A 21057-nucleotide genomic window follows, 5' to 3' on the forward strand; every position below is an offset into this window, starting at 1 on the left:
AGCTGATCATGTCGTGTTAGTAAAGTGTCTGTCACAGAGAGAGTCCGAAAAAGGTTCATGGAGGAGTAAACGAATAAATGCTTGGCTAAATTGATTCATCCATGAATGCTTTTGGTAGCTTTAATTTGGGGGACATCTTTGTCTTTCTTAAACGGTCATGAAGCAGACAACCTGCAGGCACGTGTTCCTCTTCTTTTATTCTGAAGCCACCCAGAAAGCAATCTATTCTTCCACGTGTTAGCCTGTACTTCAAAAATTTGAAAACAGGGCCCTGTCTCACTTATATCTTCACTTTAAAGGTTGGGTATACTTTTAAATACTTTTAATGTGACAGGTTTCTAATTCTCTTGTCATCTTTGACACATTTCTCTGGAAGTTCTCAGTTTAAAATGACCCTTTGAAAGTGTCTGCTCCCAGCAGAACATAATACTTTAGGTAATGTCTCACCAGCTGAAGACATAATGGGACAGCACGTCCTTTGTTAGGGGTTCTATATTTTTACTGATGCAGAATAAAATATTGTGCCTCTTCTGAGGAAACATGTTTCACACACACACACACACACACACACACAAAACCCCCACAAATGTATATTTCCATTTTTAATTGTGTAATTTTTGCCAAAGCCCAAATCGCAGGCATTTATTTTGTGAAGTGTCAGGTATTAAGAATTTTAGGGCCTTTTAAAACTGACATTTCAGAACCAAGAAAACAAAAAAGTTATTCTAAATAGGTTACGGTTCTAAAATAAATCCAGAGGATTGACACAAAATGAGATCATGCTGTTTTCACATCTGAGATCAAAAGAAGCTTCCAAATAATTCATAAGGCTTCTGATTTAATGCCATATGGCTGGCGTCTCTGAAATAACCAGCTTGAACTTCCTATTTAAAAACGATAAAGACCTTCAAAAACAGAGATGAAAGTAATAAAAACTAAAATTGATTAACAACCAATTATTAGAATCAGTTAAGTCTGTAATAATTATTCGGGTTAATTGGTTGGGTTAAGTCTCTCTTTTCTCACAGCTCTACCCAATTTTATCTCTAAAATTCTGTAATTTCTAGAACTTTTGTTAAGATTATCAGCATAGTAGTCAGACTTTCTGGATTCAAATCACAGGTTCACCACTTACGATGTTACTGATTTTGAGGCAAGTTATGTAGCATCTTCATACCTTCGTTCCCTCATCTGTAAAAGAAGGGTACTAATAGAGTCAAATCAGAGGTGCACTTGTGAGGTGGGAAGTCCCATAAAAAGACTGGCAGGACCCCCAGGCAGGGCCACTACTCTCCTGCCAGCGCCATCTGGTTCCCTGGCCCAGCGGCTTTATCTCACTTTTTGCCTCTGAAATGTCTAACTTCTAGGAAAATGGGCTCACTCCTCATTGGTCCATTTCCCTCACTCCTGATTAGTTATTTCTCTCCCTCCTGATTGGTCCACTTCCCTCACTCCTGATTGGTTATTTCTCTCTCCCCTGATTGGTCCATTTCTACAAAACCTGTTCCTAATTAGCCAAATATTGTTATACTTTATTTGCATATGATGTTGCAAAGTGTAAACTGGCAGCCTATAAAGGCCTGTGTAAACCTACAGACGGGGTCCAGAGCTTGGAGTGTTAACTCCTCTGGGCCCACTGGCGAAATAAACCTGAGTTCTCCAACTCTCCAAGCGCTGCTTGGTCTCTCGCCCGGATGCAGGTTGCTGTCACACCTGAGCTGTCTGAGCTGTAACACATATTTTCTGCAACACTTAAAGGGCTTCAGAGATGGTGTGTAGGACTCAGTAATTACAAAGCAAGTGCTCAGTAAAAGTGGGTTAATAAGAATCATGTGATTATAGAACAGAACTTTATAGTTTTCTTAAAAATATTGACATGTAATTCTTTCTTCATCGTCTTCCTTCTTGGCTAAGAAAGCCACATTCTCAGCAACAGAATATTAGTTCTGCTGCTCCAGTGATAGGAATTTACCTTTGGAGAAATCTGTAGTGTGCTCACCACCATCATCACCACCACTGCTATCGTGCCTCAAACGCCCGATCTCTCTAGTAAACCCTTACTACTGAAGTGTGTGTTTGCAGACTGACAACATGAGTGTAACCTGGAGCGAGTCAGAAGTTCAGAACTTTAGCCACATCCTAGATCTACTAATTCAGAATCTGCCTTTTAATAAGATCCCAAGTTTATTCATATGTTTATCGATAGTAAGAAACTGTTACACATTTATTCAGAGGCTGTAACTCCCACCAAAAGTCTGGTCAAAAGAGTAGATCTGTATGCATGAAATAAGACCTTCTGAGTCCACTAGTAAATCCAGGTGTTCAGGTTTGGAGCCAAAAGTAAGTGGTGCACTCTGGGATTTAAGTTTCTCATCTGTTTTATCTGTACATGTTTGGATAGTACATTAAGGACTACTGGAGGGATTAATGGGCAGTGTCTGAGGCTGGAAGCTGATCAATTGACCTCCAGCTCTAGACATGGGAAGAGGATCTGAACTGCAACCAATTAGATAGTAAACAAAGGAAAAGGGTAATGTAAAGTACTGTTTGTATTTTTTTAAATGCTTGGTACATTTTTAACAGCAGATAAAACATTTAAAAAAATGAATAACCAGAATACAGCCTAGAACACAGGAGATACCAAATAAATGTATGTTGAAATCAACTAAAAAGTGAAAATAGAAAAATATAAAGAACAAGACAATCTTCTGGGTTCAGGGGCTCTACAGGGTGGTAACAACAAAGAGACGATTATAACAGGATGGAAGGAGAGTTAGCCCAGGGCATGTGAGATCTCAGGGGCGCTTCATCCAACTTGGGTTCATATGGGTGTGAGAGGGATGTCTGTAAATGAGAACATCTCACCTGAGTTCAAAGGTATAGCTGATGCTTACAGGGATGGTAGGGAAAGTAGTGATATTCCAGGAAAATCAGTGTAGCATTTCCTGTGAGTCACGCATGACAAGGGGGCAGCAGATGTCCTTGGAGAAATATCAGAGTCCACAGCATGGAGGTTCCTGCATGATATTCCGAAGAGCTTGCGTATAATGGGGTGATAGTACAAGTGATTTTAGATGAGGCTTTGCAGTGTCTTAATGAGGAAAATGCAATGATTAGGTTTTTAGTTGCATATAATGATGATAATAATAGTAGCTAATGGTATTATGTACTGGCAATGTATCAGGTATGAGACAGACACATGTATGTACAGTTATTTTTCATCTTAGTAAAACGAAACCCTATGCATTAGGGGCTGTAACTATCCATATTTCAGAGACGAGAAAGTGTGACCTTAGGAATGTTAATTTACGCAAAACTATGTACCAAAGTGCCCTGCTCACAGTAAGAACTAGACTTTTGTTGTTGTTGTTAAAAAGAAAAAAGAGGCCTTACCATAGTCAGAACATTGGGCAAGATGCTAGTTTGAGCCATTTTTTTCAAGGCTTTCATGAATGAAAACACATTATGAGTGAAAATGAGTTTCTTTGTACTTTTAGCCTCTAACTGCATCGTGGCCTACCTTTAGCTCCCAGGAGAAGGAAAAAGCCGACACTTCTGTGAGATAGAATAAATGAGCTCAAGGGATTTAGACAGTACTGCAAAGAGAGAGATCAGGACTTCACTAATGCGTGGCCAACACAGTCGAGGTGCGGAAAAGAACCCTGGCCTGGCTCACCTGCGTGTCTCGTCCTCAGGACGGTCTTGTCCAGTCTGAGCCGGCTGTCCCCGATATCTGGTGCCAAGTGCTCAGGCTGGGCTCTCAATTCACCCCCGTCCTGGGAATTTCACCCTCCTTTTGTTTTTCTTGATCCATTTTCTTTATGCCATCTCCTTCTCTTCCTTGGCTTACTTCCTTACTTGAAGAATACCTCTTCCAATAACGTACTTAAAATTTGTCCTTGGGAGAAAAGTTTTCTGAGATCTTAAATATCTGAAAATAGTCTTATTTTAGCCTTATATAATGGTTTGGTTGGAAGTCCTTTTCCATCAGAGTATTTTAGATACTGCTCCTTTTCCTTCTTGCTTCCAGGGTCACTACTGAGAAATCTCAAGTCATTCTGATCTGATCCTTTTCCAAGTGACCTTAAAATTTTTTTCTCCAGAAGTTTCTTAAATCTTCATATTGTGCATGGTGCTATGATATTCCATAACCATGTGCTTTTTGCAGCAGAAATTGGTGTTAGTTTATTTTCCTCAGTTGTGACAGCTTTCAGTCTGACTTGCACATTCTTTGGTTCTGGAAAACTTGCCTATGATTCTCTCCTTTTTAAAAAAAATTTTTCTCTCTCATCTCCTTTTGGAAGTGGTAAGTCCAATATTCAGGATTTTCTGATCTGATTCTCAGATCAGAAATATAATTCATTTTAATCTCATATTCTCCATCTCCTTTTGCTTGATTTTCTTTAATATTTCAACTTTATTTAATGCTTCTATTGAGTTTTCATTTCTATTATGTTTTAAATCCCGAGTTCTTTTTAATTCTTGAAAATTTCTTATATTCTGACATCAAGGTTGTACCATATTTTCTCATATTTCTAAAGATATTAACAACAGCTTTTTAATCCCTGCATAATTTTTGTTTCCACACTACTTCTTTTCTATTTATTTATTTATTTATTTTTTTAAGGTTGGAGGCTTTCCTTAGATGTCTGATAATTCTTGATTGTCAGCTTATATTTTACAGTAAAAATATTTTTAAAAACTGACATCAAATTCTGAACCCAGAGAGAAGCTTGATAAATAACCTTGGCATTCACTGGAGGTTGATCTGAGTAGGGTGTTTAGTGGGTGATTTCTCATCCAGTATATTTGGGTCTTTCTTCTTGACTGATCAATTCTTGCATAAAGAGTTGTAAACTCTTGTTTGCTTCAAACTCTGGCTCAAAGAGTTAAGTTATGCTTCCAGCATTTGAAAAAATAGAAAGGTAGAAGGAATGTGAGATTTCAATTTTCAGCATTTATGCTTTTTTTCCCCCTGACTTCTTAATGATACTACATATTCAGTTATTTTATATAAAAATTGAATTATTATATTCAAATTCAAAACATTCTGTTTACCCTTTCAAATTCAAGGCTGTTTACCTTTTCAAGTAGCATTGAGTGGGGTAGTGGAGGTAGACTAATGATTCTAATACCTTTTTCCCACATATTTCTCCTTGTTTTAGTTACATTCCTTCCCCATCAGATGAGGCGAGGATGTGCTATCTAAGGGATATTCTTACTAGAACAAGATGTCCCAACACCAAGTCTATTACCATTAATAGATACCAATAACAATAGATAATAAGTTCTCCTAGGGTAGACATTTAATAGAGAAATTATGCTTGTTTAACAGAAATCTACTTATAAATATGCATGTGTGTTTAAGTTTGTAACAATTTTGCAATTATATTGCCTAATTTTTCTCTTTTTCACTTTAAAGCAATCTATAAGCCGAATATAGTCTATAGAAACTGAATGTACAAAAGACAAAATATTTGTAAAACTCTGGCAGCAAGTAACAGCAATTTACAGGCATGCTGAGTACCTTGTGAATTAATGCAGTTAGAACTATCAAAGACTAAGATAAAAGCAAATGAATGATACTGATTAAGTTGTGAAAACCAAACTTTTGTTAATAACATCTTCTCTGTTGTTAACATGGAGAATTGTGAGAGTGAATTGTGTAAATTTTCGTTTAAAGTAGAAATAGACTAAGAAATCAATATTATTGTGGAAATTAAATTCTGTAAATTATAGAACATTTGCACTCTATGGAGTTTTTAATTTAGAATGAAAACTATAAATAAAATTGTATAGAAGAGGAATTTTAGAGAAACACAGGAAAAAAACTGTTTTATACTGAGTTTTAAGTGACACAGAATGCTGTTAAAACAGAAGACACTGAAAGTAATCATTAGAGGAGGCAGCAAATGTTCTCCTATAAGCAATAGTTGTAATATTGTACAGAGGGGTGGATGAATAGGAAGTGAAATTAAATGAGATTGCACATCTCTCTCTCGCTGTTTCAGAGAGATTGGCATTTTAAACTGGATCATGAAATGGATTGGGAGCTAAAAGGAAATCTGAGATAAATGAGAAGGCAAGCATGAGATTTAGTGTAATATGAATTCGTACAAAAACTCCTGCACAATTTAGAAAATTGAAGTTGAGATTTGCTCATGTTACTTCAGAGCAAACAAAATGTGAATTTAAAAGGAGTCAAACTCAAGGGAAAAAAGCAGACCTTTTCCATTACAGGAAAGAGGTGGCCACTGGCCTGTGTATGGATGTAAAATGAGTGGAGATGAGCTGAATTTTCTAAGTGAAAATGATTGGGAAAAGTTGATGGATGATCAAAGAGATGTAAATGAGCTTAGAAACCTGAGCTTGAAAACCTTCCAGATCAAGAAGAAGTTTTGATTTTGATGTATCTAAATAGTATATAACATTATTTTAATGAACTCTTTTGGTCATCTTCAAATTTTCAGGGAATATGGAGTCAATTAGAGATAATATATCACAATGAATTCATACGTTTCAGGAAAATAAACTCTCTAGACACACTATGACTATCCAAGCTGCTTTGAAATAAACAACAGCAACAAAGGCATAACACTTCCTACTCTCCACGGAGTTAGAGATTTTTTTGGATATAATTGCCAGAAACACAAATTAAATTGTTGTGAGTAAAGAAAAAAAAAAAGTGAATTTATTCTCTCACTTCAGTGGTTTGAAAAGATACCGAATTCAACTACAGACAAGTTCCACCCTGACATTAAAAAGATACTGTTAAGGGTCTGTACTTACCTCTCAGCCACCGAGCTTTGCTCCTGTCTTTGTGTCGCTTTCATTTTCTGGGAGGTTCTTTCCATTTTAGTGGGATCATACACCTGCCTTCAGATTCAAGCAAGCCTTGTGTCCACGGTTCACAAACAAATGGATGCTGAAAATAAAAACAATAAAAGGGACAAATACCACCTTGTAAATTGTTAATTAAGGAAGAATAATAACTCCCTGTCCTATTTTCTTCAGCTAACCCGGTCCCTTTGTTACAGGCACCTCAGAGACATTCTGGGTTTGGTTCCAGAACACCACAATGAAACCAATAGAACAATGAAGTGACTCACACAGAGTTTTTGGTTTCCCAGTGCATATAAAAGTTGTGTTTATACTATACTGTAGACCATTAAGTGTTCAGTAGCATTATGTCTAAAAAAATACATACTCTAATTAAAAAATACATTATTGCTAAAAAAATGCTGACCATCATCTGAGAACACAGGGTTGCCACAAACATTCAATTTGTAAAAAATGTGGTATCTGTGAAGCACAGTAAAATGAAGCATGCCTGTGCTTTTACTGCTGGAGAGCGGTGGGAACAGTAGGATAGATGGCTCTCCACAAATGGAATAACCTGCTGTCGGCTAGCAGTTCATGGCCACATGCAGCCAGTGTTCAGCGAACACCAACAATGGGCCAGGTACTCGGCTATAGAGGCGCATGGGTGAAAAAAGACACAAAGATTTCTGTTCTCATGGAGCTAAGGAAATTAGTTATTAAAGAAATCAGAATATCAATAATAATTATAAAAGTATATACACTATATATTTTAGAAGGTGACAGGCACTTTGCAAAAAATGATGGAGTTGAAGGAAAGGGTTTGAAAGTACTGGGATTGGGAATAAGGGGGGTGGTAGTTTAAATACAGTGCCTAGGGTAGGACTCCCTGAGAAACTTGCTCAGGTGAGACTTGCATGCACTGTGGGAGGTAGCCACGAAGATGTCTAGAGAGTAGCACTTTGTCCAGGCTAAGTCAGGAACCTCTCAGACATAGTAAAGGAATAGCATGAAGGCTATTGTGGTTAGAACTGGAGAGTGAGGAGATGATGTCAGAAATCACAACTCTTGTTTTCTTTTTAATTTTTTATTTAAGTATACTTGATTTACAATATTGTGTTAGTTTCAGATTTACAGCAAAATGATTCAGTTATACATATATATTTTTTAGGGTCTTTTCCATTATAGATTATTACAACATACTGATTTTTAAAAATTGAAGTATAGTTGATTTACAATATAGTGTTAGCAACTCGGTTTTGACTTTAATTTTTATTCTGAGTGAAATGTGGAACCTTTGGAAGGTTCTGAGCAGAGAAATGACATAATCCAAATTTTGTTTTTAAAAGATCACTCTGGCCACTCTGTTGATGGGCAGAGAAGCAGGGAGATCAGTTAGTAGGAAAGTGAGTAATCCAGGAGAACACTGATGATGACTTGGACCCAGATACTTCCAGAGCCTTCTGGTTCTTGAAGAGACAATGAGCAAGCAGAGAACACGTGTCTTCTAAAACCGTTTGGATTACAATTTCTTTTTAATTTGGCTAATGTTTAGTGGAGAGAACAATGCAGTGTTTTATCCTAAACAATTATAAGACTTTGTTACAATATACCTAGTTACTAATAATGTAGCTAATCATGGGTTTACTAATAACATTCTACACAAGTATACAGGGCTCTCTTCTATCATTTATTTATACAATTATATCCTTCATTATTCTGTGAAATAAGGGACCCAGGTATTACCAATGTCTATTTATAAACAGATAAATGGATGATCACTATAATTAGGTGCCTTGCTCAACTCAAGATCTTCAAGAATTCCAAGTGTCAAGCAACACTGAAACTGCACCTATTCTATCCTGCTGTTTCCTCTAATGTAGTTTTTTTCTATTTAACGTGCTGTTTTCAGGGAATTTATGCACTTGTTGTCCATTTTCTTCCCACTCACTCCTTTTAGCACCTACTGAGTCTACTCTCAATGTTTTGATTGCTCTTTGAAGAACAACTCCCATGGTCTGCGTTTCTCACTTCTTTCTTCTTTCCCCCTGTGGAATTGAGAACATTTGATGGAATTTTTTTTTTCTTTTTGTCCTCAAACTCTCTCTCATCTTGGGTCTAACCATCTAATCTTGTGTGTTAAAGGAAACTGATTTCTAGATTTTCCTTTGAAAGTCAGTGTGCTACATTCATATCATTTTAACTACAACACCCGTAACAGCCAAGTTCAGCTCGTTCCCATGCATACAATATCTTTAGGAGATGTGTACTTGAATGTTTCACCACTACTGTAGGAATTTTAGTTACCTTAAGAATTTTAACATTAATTTTATAGATATTCTTAAAATTTGCTATTCTTCCCATTTCTGGTATCTGACTCTGACATTAGTGGTCTCCCGTTGTTCCTGATTTCAAAATGTTGAATTATCTTGGATTCTAGTAGGTTATGCCATAACTTTTGTTGATTTTTTACTTCCAAACTACTCTCAGAGTCAAACTTTCTCCTGTATTTTCGTTTCCATCTACCTGGACCTGACACTTGTTAGCTCATACCTGATTTACTTTGACAATATCACTGATGATTTCCTGGCTTCAAGACAACTTATAATACTTACCTACATACTGCATTCAGAAAACCTACAGTGACATTTTCCCCTTACAGCATCAAGTCTAAATAGCTCTGGTTCTCAATTTCATAAATAATTTGACATCAATTTATTTCTAAAAATTTCTTTTCCCAATCCCCAGAGTTTTCTGATTTGGTCAGAGGAAGGGAGCAGAGAACTAATGTTTGTGAACTGTCAATTATATGCTGGTCATATGAGACATGACCATATGGAAGGAGATCATAAAAAAGAGACTTTAAAAAGTACATAGTAAATATACGGTGTAGTCACTGCACAGAGAAGTTGTTAAAGTTGATATGGCAATGTGACATGTTTTAGAGGCAACAGCAACGGGAAATCAGATGGCACATGCTAGCACAACTAGTCCATTTGTTCTGTCTCTGGCAGTGTGGAAGGATGAATTGGAAACATACATAAACAGTACAAGAACATTTTCTCCTGTTAGACTTTTGGGTCTTCAAAGTTGTAAACTGAAATAATATTCACATGCTTAAACCTGAGTCTGAGCTGGCAATGAGGATGAGGCAGACCCATAAGAAAATTCTTGGTCAGTTCCTAGATCAGTGCTTTAGTCAGATTTAGATGAATTACTAAAAATTCAACATAGAAGCAGGTACATTTCAAGGATCTAATGGTTTTAATGAGGATGATAATCAGGTTTTTCATACTCATTCAAGAAAATTTTAAAAAAAGAAAAAGAAAAAAATCTCAGTAAGTTTGGAACAAATATATCTGTGATATCCAGGGTCTTTTTGCAAATCACCATTTAATATTTAGCATATGCTGTTTAAATTTCCTTTAAAATTTATTTCCTAATAAAATCTTGTAACAAATGTGTGTGGTGTGTGTGTGTGAGTGTGTGTATGTGTGTGTGTGTGAAAGAGAGAAAAACAGAGACACAGAGGGAGACCCCAAAATTTTCAAAAAGTCTGCTCTCCACAAAATTGTTTTGTGAGAAGATTGAAGAAAAGTGTATATAGGATAAATCTATGACAGCATAGCTTCCATCAAGGAAGTCATTAATAACACAGAAAATTGAAGCCAAGAGCCTGGACTCAGATGTGACTAATCAAAAGACCGGTAGCTCTTCCCGGGTACTTACTGAACTGGAAAGGCACGGGATTCCCACCATAAATGGGTTGCAATTTGAGTCCCTTTCATCTGAATGGGAGGGAACAGCCTCCTGATCCAGATCCCATGACTGAGTTCTCTGTGGGTGTGGCCACCACATGCTGCAGGGCTATTCCCTGTCCAGCCGGCTGTGGGAGCAGCCACCAGCTGGTGAACAGTGCACCCAGGAGTTTCTTCTGTATTAAGAGCGAGGGGACAGCCCCTATTTCCCCACCTTATTACCATGAGGTGGGAACAGCACTAGTCCTGAAAGCCAGCAAGCCAAGAGAATGTCAGAGTTCTGCTGTCATTGAAAGCAATGAGGGAAATTTAAAAACAAAAGAAAAGTGATAAGGAAACAATAAATAGACCAGTTAAATAAGCATCTCTTGCGAAGGAGAACAAGCTTCTATTCTTCTGTAAAGCTTCCTAGGTGATGTTAACATAAGTTGAAGTTGAGATCCATTGTTCTAAATGGAATAATGGATTTTAATATGGATTTTAAAATATTCTAACACATTGTGCTTACTATTTTCATACTATTTTAATACCATGTATGAAATCCACAGTATTATTTTTTCTGTATAGATTAAAGGCACCTTAACAGCAGAGACAAGTTTTTTGTTTTTGTTTACTTTTTATGTCTGTTATATTTTTAGTATCCAGAACATTGCCCGGCATATACCGATTTCTTAGAAATATTTACTTTATGAATATTCATGATTGAACATATGATTGCATAACTCCGTATCTTGTTTTCCGGTCCCACTGGTATTAGCTCAGACATCTACCAGCAGGCTGTTTTCTCTTTGCCTCTGTGTATTACATGGAGTCTGGGTAAGTTACTATAGAAACACCAATAAAACAACTCTTTAGAGTGTCTCTTGTGAGGATCCCCTTCGAAGCAATCAGTACCAGGTGTATTAGTTTCCTGGGGCTGCCATAACATAGTACAGCAAACTGGATGGTTTAAAACAACAAAATATGTGCTCTTACAGGCCTGGAGCCTAGAAGTCTGAAATCGAGGTGTCAGCCACACTCCCTCAGAAAGCTCTAGCAAAGAATCCTTTCTTGCCTATTCCAAGTTCTCTGACCCCAAGCGTTCTTTGGCAGCCTAACTCCAGTTTCTGCCCCCCATCTTCACATAGCCTTCCTCCCTCTATATACCTCTGTGTCCTCTTCTACTTATAAGAATACAAATCTTTGGATTTAGGCTTACCCTAAATCCAGGATGATTTAATCTAGAGATTACTAACTAACTACATGTGCAAACATCCTATTTCTAAAAAGAGATCACAATCTGAGGTCCTGTGTGGACATGAATGGCAGGGGGATGCAATTCAACTCACTATGCTAGGAGAGTCAAAGAACTAATTAGAAATTGTCCCTGTTGAAGGGTAAAGTTTGTGTTAGTACCATGACAAATATGCAATAGGACAGCTTTGCAAAACAATCAGGGAACTTCTATTTTGAGTCATCAGCTAAATGTACTGCATTTCAAGAGCCAATAGAAAAATGGAAAGCATACCAAATAGTTTTTGTCTTATCATTTCCGCAATTCTTTGTTTTGCTTCAGGGAGAAAATTAGAATTGTTCGTTCAAATGATCGTTGAGTATCATGTATGCAGATGGAGATGTTGTTTCTGTGTATAAGAACCTCTTTAGGCAGATTCTAGATTCATTCTAATGACTCATAATACATTTTTAGCTGTAAAAAAGCATTTTTACTATGGCAAGGGAAGAATATTCTTATAGAAAGAAAGTGTCTTTAAAACAGATTCTGTAACTCAACATTCAGGAGTTTTCAGGTTCACAGATTATGTTCGTTGTACTGGTAAAAAATGTATGCTGCAGCATTAAGGATTCTAGAATATAGTGAGATTTCTCCCTAGAAGTGGAAAGTAAAATTACAAAAAGTGTTATACAAAGACTCACTGTCTTTGATCTTGTAAAACATATCTGTGAATTAGGAATAATAGACATTTAAGAAACAGATGTTCTTTGCACACAGTTTGTGTCACAATACAAAATTTGAGACTTCTTAGGTCATGAAATTTCTTTCTCTTTAATATCTGTAAACAAAAAAAAATGAGAATATTGACTCTGAAATGGTATACACATTTCACAATTGATCTTACTAAAATATTAGTAAAATCAAACTGTTACTTTTCTCATGAGTAAATATGAGCAAAATGTTACGTGAGTGATTTTTATAATGCAAGCATACCCTGTTTTATTGTACTTTGAAAATATTTTGGGGCCTTTTTTGCAAATTGAAGATTGTGGCAACCCTGCCTTGAGCCAGTCTATTGGCGCCATTTTCCCAACAGTATTTCCTCACTTTGTGTCTCCATGTCACATTATGGTAATTCTGACAATATTTCAAACCCTCCACCAGCATAAAGATTATGACTTGCTGGAGGCTCAGATGATGGTTAGCATTTTTTAGCCATAAAATATTTTAATTAAGGTATGTATGTAGTTTTTACAGACATAATGTTGTTGCACACTTAAAAGACCACAGTATAGTGTAAACATAACTTTTCCATGCATTGGGAAACCAATAAATTTCTGACTCGCTTTATTGCATTATTTGCTTTATTGTGGTGGTCTGAAACCAAACCCATAATATATCTGGGTATCATCCTGTATTATCCACACCAAATAATGCCTGTATCATCCACACCAAATAATGTATAATAATAATAATAACAACAACAGCAACAACAGTAAATATTAATATTAACATGCATTTATGGAAAATAATAGTTTACTAAAATCAGGCATATTTTATAATAGTTATGATATGCAACTTCTGAATATAATATTTATGTTAAAACTTCAGTTAAGCATATTGTATTTATACAGATATATATTACAAATTTTGTATAGCTGAATTAAATAAATCAAAACAGTAACTGCTGAGTAGACCTTCTTTCAAATGGATGACTTTAGGTTAAGTTTGCTCCTTACCGTTTCCTCTAACAAGTAGAAAGAAGTAACTGATGGAGTAGAAAGCAAAGGCAATATGCTTTAACATGTGCCTAGGAGCATTCTGATTAGGAAGAACAAGGAATTTTGCTTCTAACTCTTACAGCCTAAAGCTTGCTATAAATACACAGGCAGCATTCATTTAGGGAAACTAAAAAAATCACATGGTGACTCTGTGGAAAATCAAACACATTGTGAGAATTGTATTGACTGCAATTTGTAAGATAAAGTAGGACATATTTAACTTCCCCTGCAGCCTGAAATAATTTGTAGTGTTGAACAATATCTTTATTAGTGATTAGATGGAAAAGATAGGAGCATGTGAAACCCAACATTATAATTTCTGAAAAGAAAAAAAACCCAGAGAAGGCAGAGACTTATAGAAAAATAAATAAATAAATAAGCATGAAATTATAAGTAAAGGATAAAACTGAACTTTAAATGTAAAATGAAAAAAAAAAAACACAAGATGTTTATTGCCAATTTCAAGTCTACATAAAAATCAATCCTTAGACCCTCACAAAGTTTATTTAACATCATAGAAGAAACAATTAATTGAGTAAGGACAGTTTTTTTCTTCCTTTTTTTAAAAAAAAATACAGTCTATTTTCTCATTCTATGGGCTCATTTCTTTTTTTTCCCCTTTCCCTCCACTTTGCCGATATTCCTCTTTCAGTCGGCCTTTAGGATTTAACATTTATTCTATTTCTTTACTTCTGTTTTTCTTCCCAAACTAGGATAAACCAAATAATTTTTGTCTTCTTTTTTTCCCTCTAATTTTATATCTGTTCCCAGAAGTAAAAGTTGTCTGATGAGATTATGAAAGGACATAACAGAAAGAATGTTCATTGGCTTATTGCAAAAATCAAGCAGAATCTATGAGTTCACGCCACATAATTGGTATTCATTTAAAAGAGATTACAGACTACTTCAAACCTGCACGTGGAAAAACTCTAATCAGAGCATCTCCACTACACATATGTCCATTCTTCTCCCTATTCTTAAAGTTTCAAAACCCCAAAACTAGGTTTAAATGTAATTTTAATTAATCTAACGCATTTTAAATTCATATTTATCTACACACATATGAATATGCACATACATAAATACACTAAACATCTTTTAAAAAATGCATTGTGATTAAGAACTTCTGCTTCTTCGTGGGATGGGGTGGTTTGCATCAGGTCAGCATTCCAACCAAAGAAAACTAGAAAACCCAGATAAACTCGAGAAGTCATGTCTTTGAAGGCATCAGATCTTTGAAGCGGCTGACGCTCCAGAGATGAAAGGACTTCAGAGAGGTGAGCAGCCATCTGAAGCCACTTTTATTCCGGAGGACTTGGCCCTATTCTAATTCTGAACAGGTGTCCAAGAACTGGACCTTTGTATTGGCAGAAATCTATTAGTAGTGGACAGAGAGATTCTGGTGGGAACTTGGGCTCAAACATGCAGAGCATGTTCCAATCTGGGATTTTATAGGAATGGAACCTTAAAGTCAAAGCCAAATTCTAAAATCAGGCAGAATTCTCTCAATCTTGTGAGAAAATTGTAGAGTCAGGTATTGATCAGGGGAGAAGTCCTAGGAACTAGACTGGTAGTTTAAAAATTCTGAGTGACCAGGAGCAAATCAGGTGTACACGTCTTCCCTTGAATCTTTCTCTGTGTGGAGTGAGCACAGTCTCCATCTAGGTTAAGGTGATCAGCCTCCACTCTCTCTACTTAGCAGAGGGAAGGCTTAAGCATCACTCAAGGAAGTTAATATCATCTGAAGACTTTTAAAAACACAATTATCTATCATCAAAAAAAAAATTACTAAGCATACCGAAACCATAGGACCAAAATGAGGAGAAAAACACAGTCAACTCGGGTCCGCAGTAATTTATATTAGAATTAGCTGACAAGGATTTTAAAATAGCTTTGATAAATATGCTAGAGGAAATAAAGGAAAAAATAGGGAATTTCACCAGCACACTGGCATCTATGAAAAAGAATGGGTTAGAAAGAAGCAGAGAAGTTAACCAAAAATATACAAAAGTCCTGAACAGACAGTTCATACAAGAGGGTTTGAAATGACCAATAAACATGTGAAAACTTGTGAACTTTATTTTCTTCAGAGAAATGTAAATTAAAATCAGAAGATGCTACCGCTACACACTCACCATAATGAATACAAAGAAAAAGTCAGAAAATAGCAAGAATTGTGAAGCATGTGGAACAACTGGCATAAACTGCTGCAATCACTTAACAATTTGGTAGTGTCTTACAAAGCAGAATAAACAGATGCAGTTTGATCCAGAAGCTCCACCCCCTGGAATCTGTTTAACATATATTCAACAAAAGATGCATGCAAAATATTCAACACAGCTCCATTCATAATATTCAAAAGTTGAAGCAACACAAAATGCCTTTTTAGACTTGGCATAGTGTATAATAATAGTATTCTATCAAGCAATGAGAAAAAGTGAACAAAGACTACACAAATCAACATAGAAGAATCTCAAAAATAATGTGGAACAAATAAGCCAGATACTAAAGAGTACATACTCTAGATTGCATTTACGTTAAGTTAAAATAAAGGTAAAATTGATCTAAAGTGTTTGCATGCAGGATAGGTTTTTTTTTTTTATTGGAATGGAGCATAAGAAACAATTTGGGGATATTAATAATGTTCTGTTTCTAGATCTGGATGCTAGTTATGCAGTTGTATTAACTTTATGAAAATTAATTAAACTATAGACTTATAATTTATACTCATTTCTTTGGTTATACTGAAACAGTTTCACTGAAAATAAAAATAATAACTTATTCAAAGTCTTGAAAAATTAAAAAAAAAAAAGCAACCCAGATAATTATGATGATGTTCCCAAGGAAAACTGAAAAGCAAGTGATTTTACTCATGTGGTCTGTCCAAGACAGGACAATCTTGTTGATCAAAATGTAACCTAGTCAGCAAGACACTTGATTTACAATAGGTGGCTTACTCAGATACGACCACACAGGTGGCATGAAATTGATGTTTTGAGAAGTTTTTTATAAATGAAGTCAGCATGCCACAAAGGAGCACATAATACACAGGGAATAGGCTCACAATTTAATGTTCTTACCTGGTGAAAATTATGTTTAAAGAAGAGCATGTAGAAGTAGACAGTGAAAGCATGTGTTTTCTGTAGCACGGTGAAGAGCAGACTTCTGGTATCTTTGTTAAAGCTATGATTGCTGCACAAAGAACTAAGGAACTGCCAAAAGCCCTAAAATATCTGACCCATTAGTCTATCACTGTTCTTGCAATTTTTAAAACATGTGCCATTTACTGTTTTAATTTTCTATTTATTCACAACATGGACAAACATGGATTTTGCCCAAAAGGTAGTTTCAGCTCCCATTTTACCATCATCCACCAGGTTGCTTTAGAATCATCCTTTTATATAGTAAGGTAAATTGCAACCTGATGTGAACTTCAACGGTGCTGCGATCAGGAGTCTGATGTTTCCCAGTAGGAAAACTCCATTTACGTGCAGAGTTTGTTTTTTTTTTGTTTTTTTTTTTTTTCCCTTTTCGCTTTTAGTGAAGCTGCTGTCCTGGGGTCAACCCTTTATTTGCAGTCCTTTCTTGTAAGAACCACCTTCCATCTGAGTCGGGCTTACATTTTGGTGGTGCTGACCAAGGAAAGAGAGAGAAGGCAGTCGTGCAGCTGGCATTATGCTCCTCCTTCCTGCCCAGCCAATCAAATATTTTTGATCCACAACAACAAAAGGGGTTTTGTGTTGGGTCCCTATTTCCAAGGCTCACAACAAAAAATATTAGGGGTGGCCAGCGGCCTTTGGACAAGGTGTCCACTGTGTATTTTCCCTGAAGCTGCTGTGATTTTCTCAATAAGAGAAGTGCCTGGTGACCCCTGTGTGCTTTCCACCTTCAGTCAGGTGTGATCAGTGTTTTGTGATATAATTTGTTGTGCTGGTGCCTTCTCCTGCTTTCCTAACTAAAGAAAGGTTCCATTTGTTATTTACAGTGGCTTTAGGGTCAGGGTAAATTGTTTAACTGCCTCAAGAGAAGTAAATTTGAAAAGCTACATATTCAGTACTACAACACAACATTAAATTAGATAAAAATACTGACTTTAAAACAGAAGATCTCAGTTCTGGCTCTGTCACTTCCTAATTACAAAACTGGACAAAGTATACCAAGGCCCTTTAAATTAGAATAATAATAGTTTCTCTTCCTTAGGTTTGTTGTGGAGATTAAATGAGTTGATTAATGTATAGCAATTAAAAAGTGCCTGGAAGATATTACATCAACATTAAGATTGGTCATTATTATTTTTATTGTTATTATTATTATTATAAATATTCTTAACCAGTTCTTCTAATATGACTTGTTTCTCCAGACTTTCAAGTTTTATTAACACTTAGTTTTATTGATAATCTCTATGATTCAATACTGGGTAATGTAACTTGTCTTGTTTATAATAAAACTATAATGTAGGCAAAAGAGATTAACCCATTTGATTTTAGTAGCTAATCATTTATTTCAACAATCATTCAACTGTGAAGTACCTACTTCATGTCAGAAGAGTTACAAAAATGTAAGCTGTAACCCTGGTCTTCAAGGTCCTTAAAGTCTAATAGTGTTTATTTTCTAGTAAAGAGAGGGAAGGGCCAGAGAGGGAGGGAGAGAGAGAGAGAAAGAAAGAGAGAGAGAATGAATATGAATGAGAGTTCCTAAAAATGTTAACTGTATGTAAAGAACTGTACCTCTGGTCCATAACTCCATTTAATTAAATTCATTTATGTATTTATTTACTTATTTAGTGCCTTGATCCTTTATTCATTACTTTACAGATTTAAACGGTATTGTTCCCCAAATGTATTTACAATAGGTAGATAACATTTTCCAGAAAAGTAAAATATAAATGCACTACATATCTCTAAGGATAGGACAATTTTTCTTTGCTTTCAGCCCAAACATATTTCTAACATTTAAAAAAAAAAAAAGATTCTAGGTGTCCTGGGATATGGAAGGAAAATATATTGTCCCAAACAGCGGGTTTCCAGAAAATAATATATGTGGAGAATATGTCTATTTTTTATACCATCAAAGAAAATTTGTACCGGATAGAGTTAAACAGACAAGGAAGACTTTATTCAAGGCTCCTGCAATAGGGGTCAAGATTATTGCCATATGGGAGAGGGATTAAACTCCACTCCATTGAAACAACAGGAAGGAGAGATTTAAGCAGTGAGTGAGCTAGTGGAAAAAATACTAGGAGAGGTATGTCAACATAATCAGGCCATTTTTGTGTTCCCTAATAAGTACTTATGGAAGTTAGGCTCCTCCCCTTCCACAAAGATGGGGAGATACGAGCGCGATCTTCCTTGACGATTACGTTCAAAGAGACAGTTCTCTGATCCATGAGTTTCATAAACTGGCAAGAGGCTGGGAGGGGATTTATACATCAAAGGGGTAGAGAAAGAATTTATAATTGGAGGTTTTCTGAATTAAGTGTTCTGGGCAAAGGGAGGTCTGGGGCCTGAGTTCAGAAAGAATCTGGCTGAGGTATAAGCAAACTGAGGGGAACAGTAAGGATATCTTGGTCAATATCATCCTTCAAAATACATATTTGTAGCTCTGTTTTAGACTAGAAAATAAAAAAAAAAGAAACAACAAAAGCCACTTATAACAAAGGTGAAAATTTCCATAGTAAATACACAGCCAAACACGTGAGAAGGAAGTTCCAATATATGACCTTGTTACTAATTCAGTCTTGCTATTTAATGTTTAACAAATAGTGACGAGAAGAGACGTCACAGAAGAGCAAGACAGATAAGCATTTAACACAGATCAATGTCTCATAGCTGTAATGAATGTTGCACACACACCACTGTTTTTGGATCTTGAACCTGAACTTAAACTTATTGCTATCTTAATGCCCAACATGATTCAAAGGCTGCCCCTATTTGCCAGATTTTATTTCATTCAATATGAACAGATGGTCTCTCATTTAGACAAATTGTACCTCAAAACAAAAGACTCAATTCCCTGCTTTATAGATGATACGTATTCTGCCAAATGTTTTTCTAAGTAAGCATATTAGATAAATAAGGAAAACCACTGAAATTATGGTTAAATTACCTATCAGCACTGGAGATTTCCTGCGGACCACATTTTCATTTCTAGTTTTGTAGTCAGAATATAGTTTGAATTCTGTTCCATAGATGAAACATATTTTTAATGCCAGTGACATTGGCATTTCAAATTTTAAATGATTACAGCTGAATTACAGAGACTTGCAATTAAACTATAAAATGGGACCAGAGAACTGTATAAAAGCTGTACTCATTAACTTCCTAAATAGCTCTAAAATATTTAAAAATACAATTCTCTTTAATTTTTGAATGATTGCGGGTAATTATTTAGTGAAGGTGAAGGATAAGAAGGACAAGATTCCCTCACAAGGGAGCAAATGAGGGCTTGATGTAGATTATATGTTGTTTTTTAATTTACACAAGAAAAGCTGCCATGTCAATAAGTGAACAATGACATAATTATAGCCATCGCGTTACCATCTCCGTCATCATCATTAGAATCATCATCGCTATCATATCACCACCATCATACGTGAAACTTGGGAGAAAAAAAACAAACTAAAACATTTCCCTTAGCTTGAGATACTTTTCCAGTTACTAAGTCGTTTCTTGTTTCTCTCGAGCCATTTAAGAGTTTCCTAACTCTGCTTCTCTTCTGTCTCTGAAAAATCTCTACAGAAAATGCTCTTGCTAAAAGCATCAAACACATGATTGTGGGCTGCTGAAACCAGTGTTTGTTATTCTTCTCAACAACATCATCTTTGACATCGCTACTTGTCCCAATCTCTGTAAATGGTGCCAAATCCACCTAGTTGCCCAAGCCAAAAAATGGAGATTACACTTAGCTCTTGATTCTCCATTCCTCTATGGACAATCCCTAAAGAAGCTGTATACATTTATTGTGGTATCTACCTGCTTCTCTAAATGCCCACTGCCATGAATAAGTCAATTTTGTCTTTGTTACCTCATTTTCCCCTCACCTGTCACCCTTTTTCTTGTGTACCCCTCCCATCCATTCTCTAAATGATATACAAAATTACCTTAAAAAAAGAGGATCATATTACACCACTTAAAATTTTCCAGTGTATTTTGATTGAAATTAAAACTCACTTAAATGACCCTTTCTGTTAGAGCTCCTACTTATCTACAAAACCTACAGTTTCAATCATTTTTCTTCTTGCCCATTTAGTTTTAGCCCGTCTGGCCACTTTCCATTTTCTCAAATGCAGCCACTATCTTCCTGTCTAAAGGCTGTCGCACATGACGTTCCTTCCTGGTAAGTTCTTTTCCCAGACTTTTCCATGCTTGTTTTCTATCCTTACATATGCATTATGTCCAAACTCATCAAGTCATATACATTAGATATGTGCAGTTTATTGTATGTCATATCAATTACATGTTAATAAAAGCTATTAAATGTTTTAAAG

The sequence above is a fragment of the Camelus dromedarius genome, chromosome 13 (assembly GCF_036321535.1).
Source record: "Camelus dromedarius isolate mCamDro1 chromosome 13, mCamDro1.pat, whole genome shotgun sequence".
Taxonomy (NCBI): Eukaryota; Metazoa; Chordata; class Mammalia; order Artiodactyla; family Camelidae; genus Camelus; species Camelus dromedarius.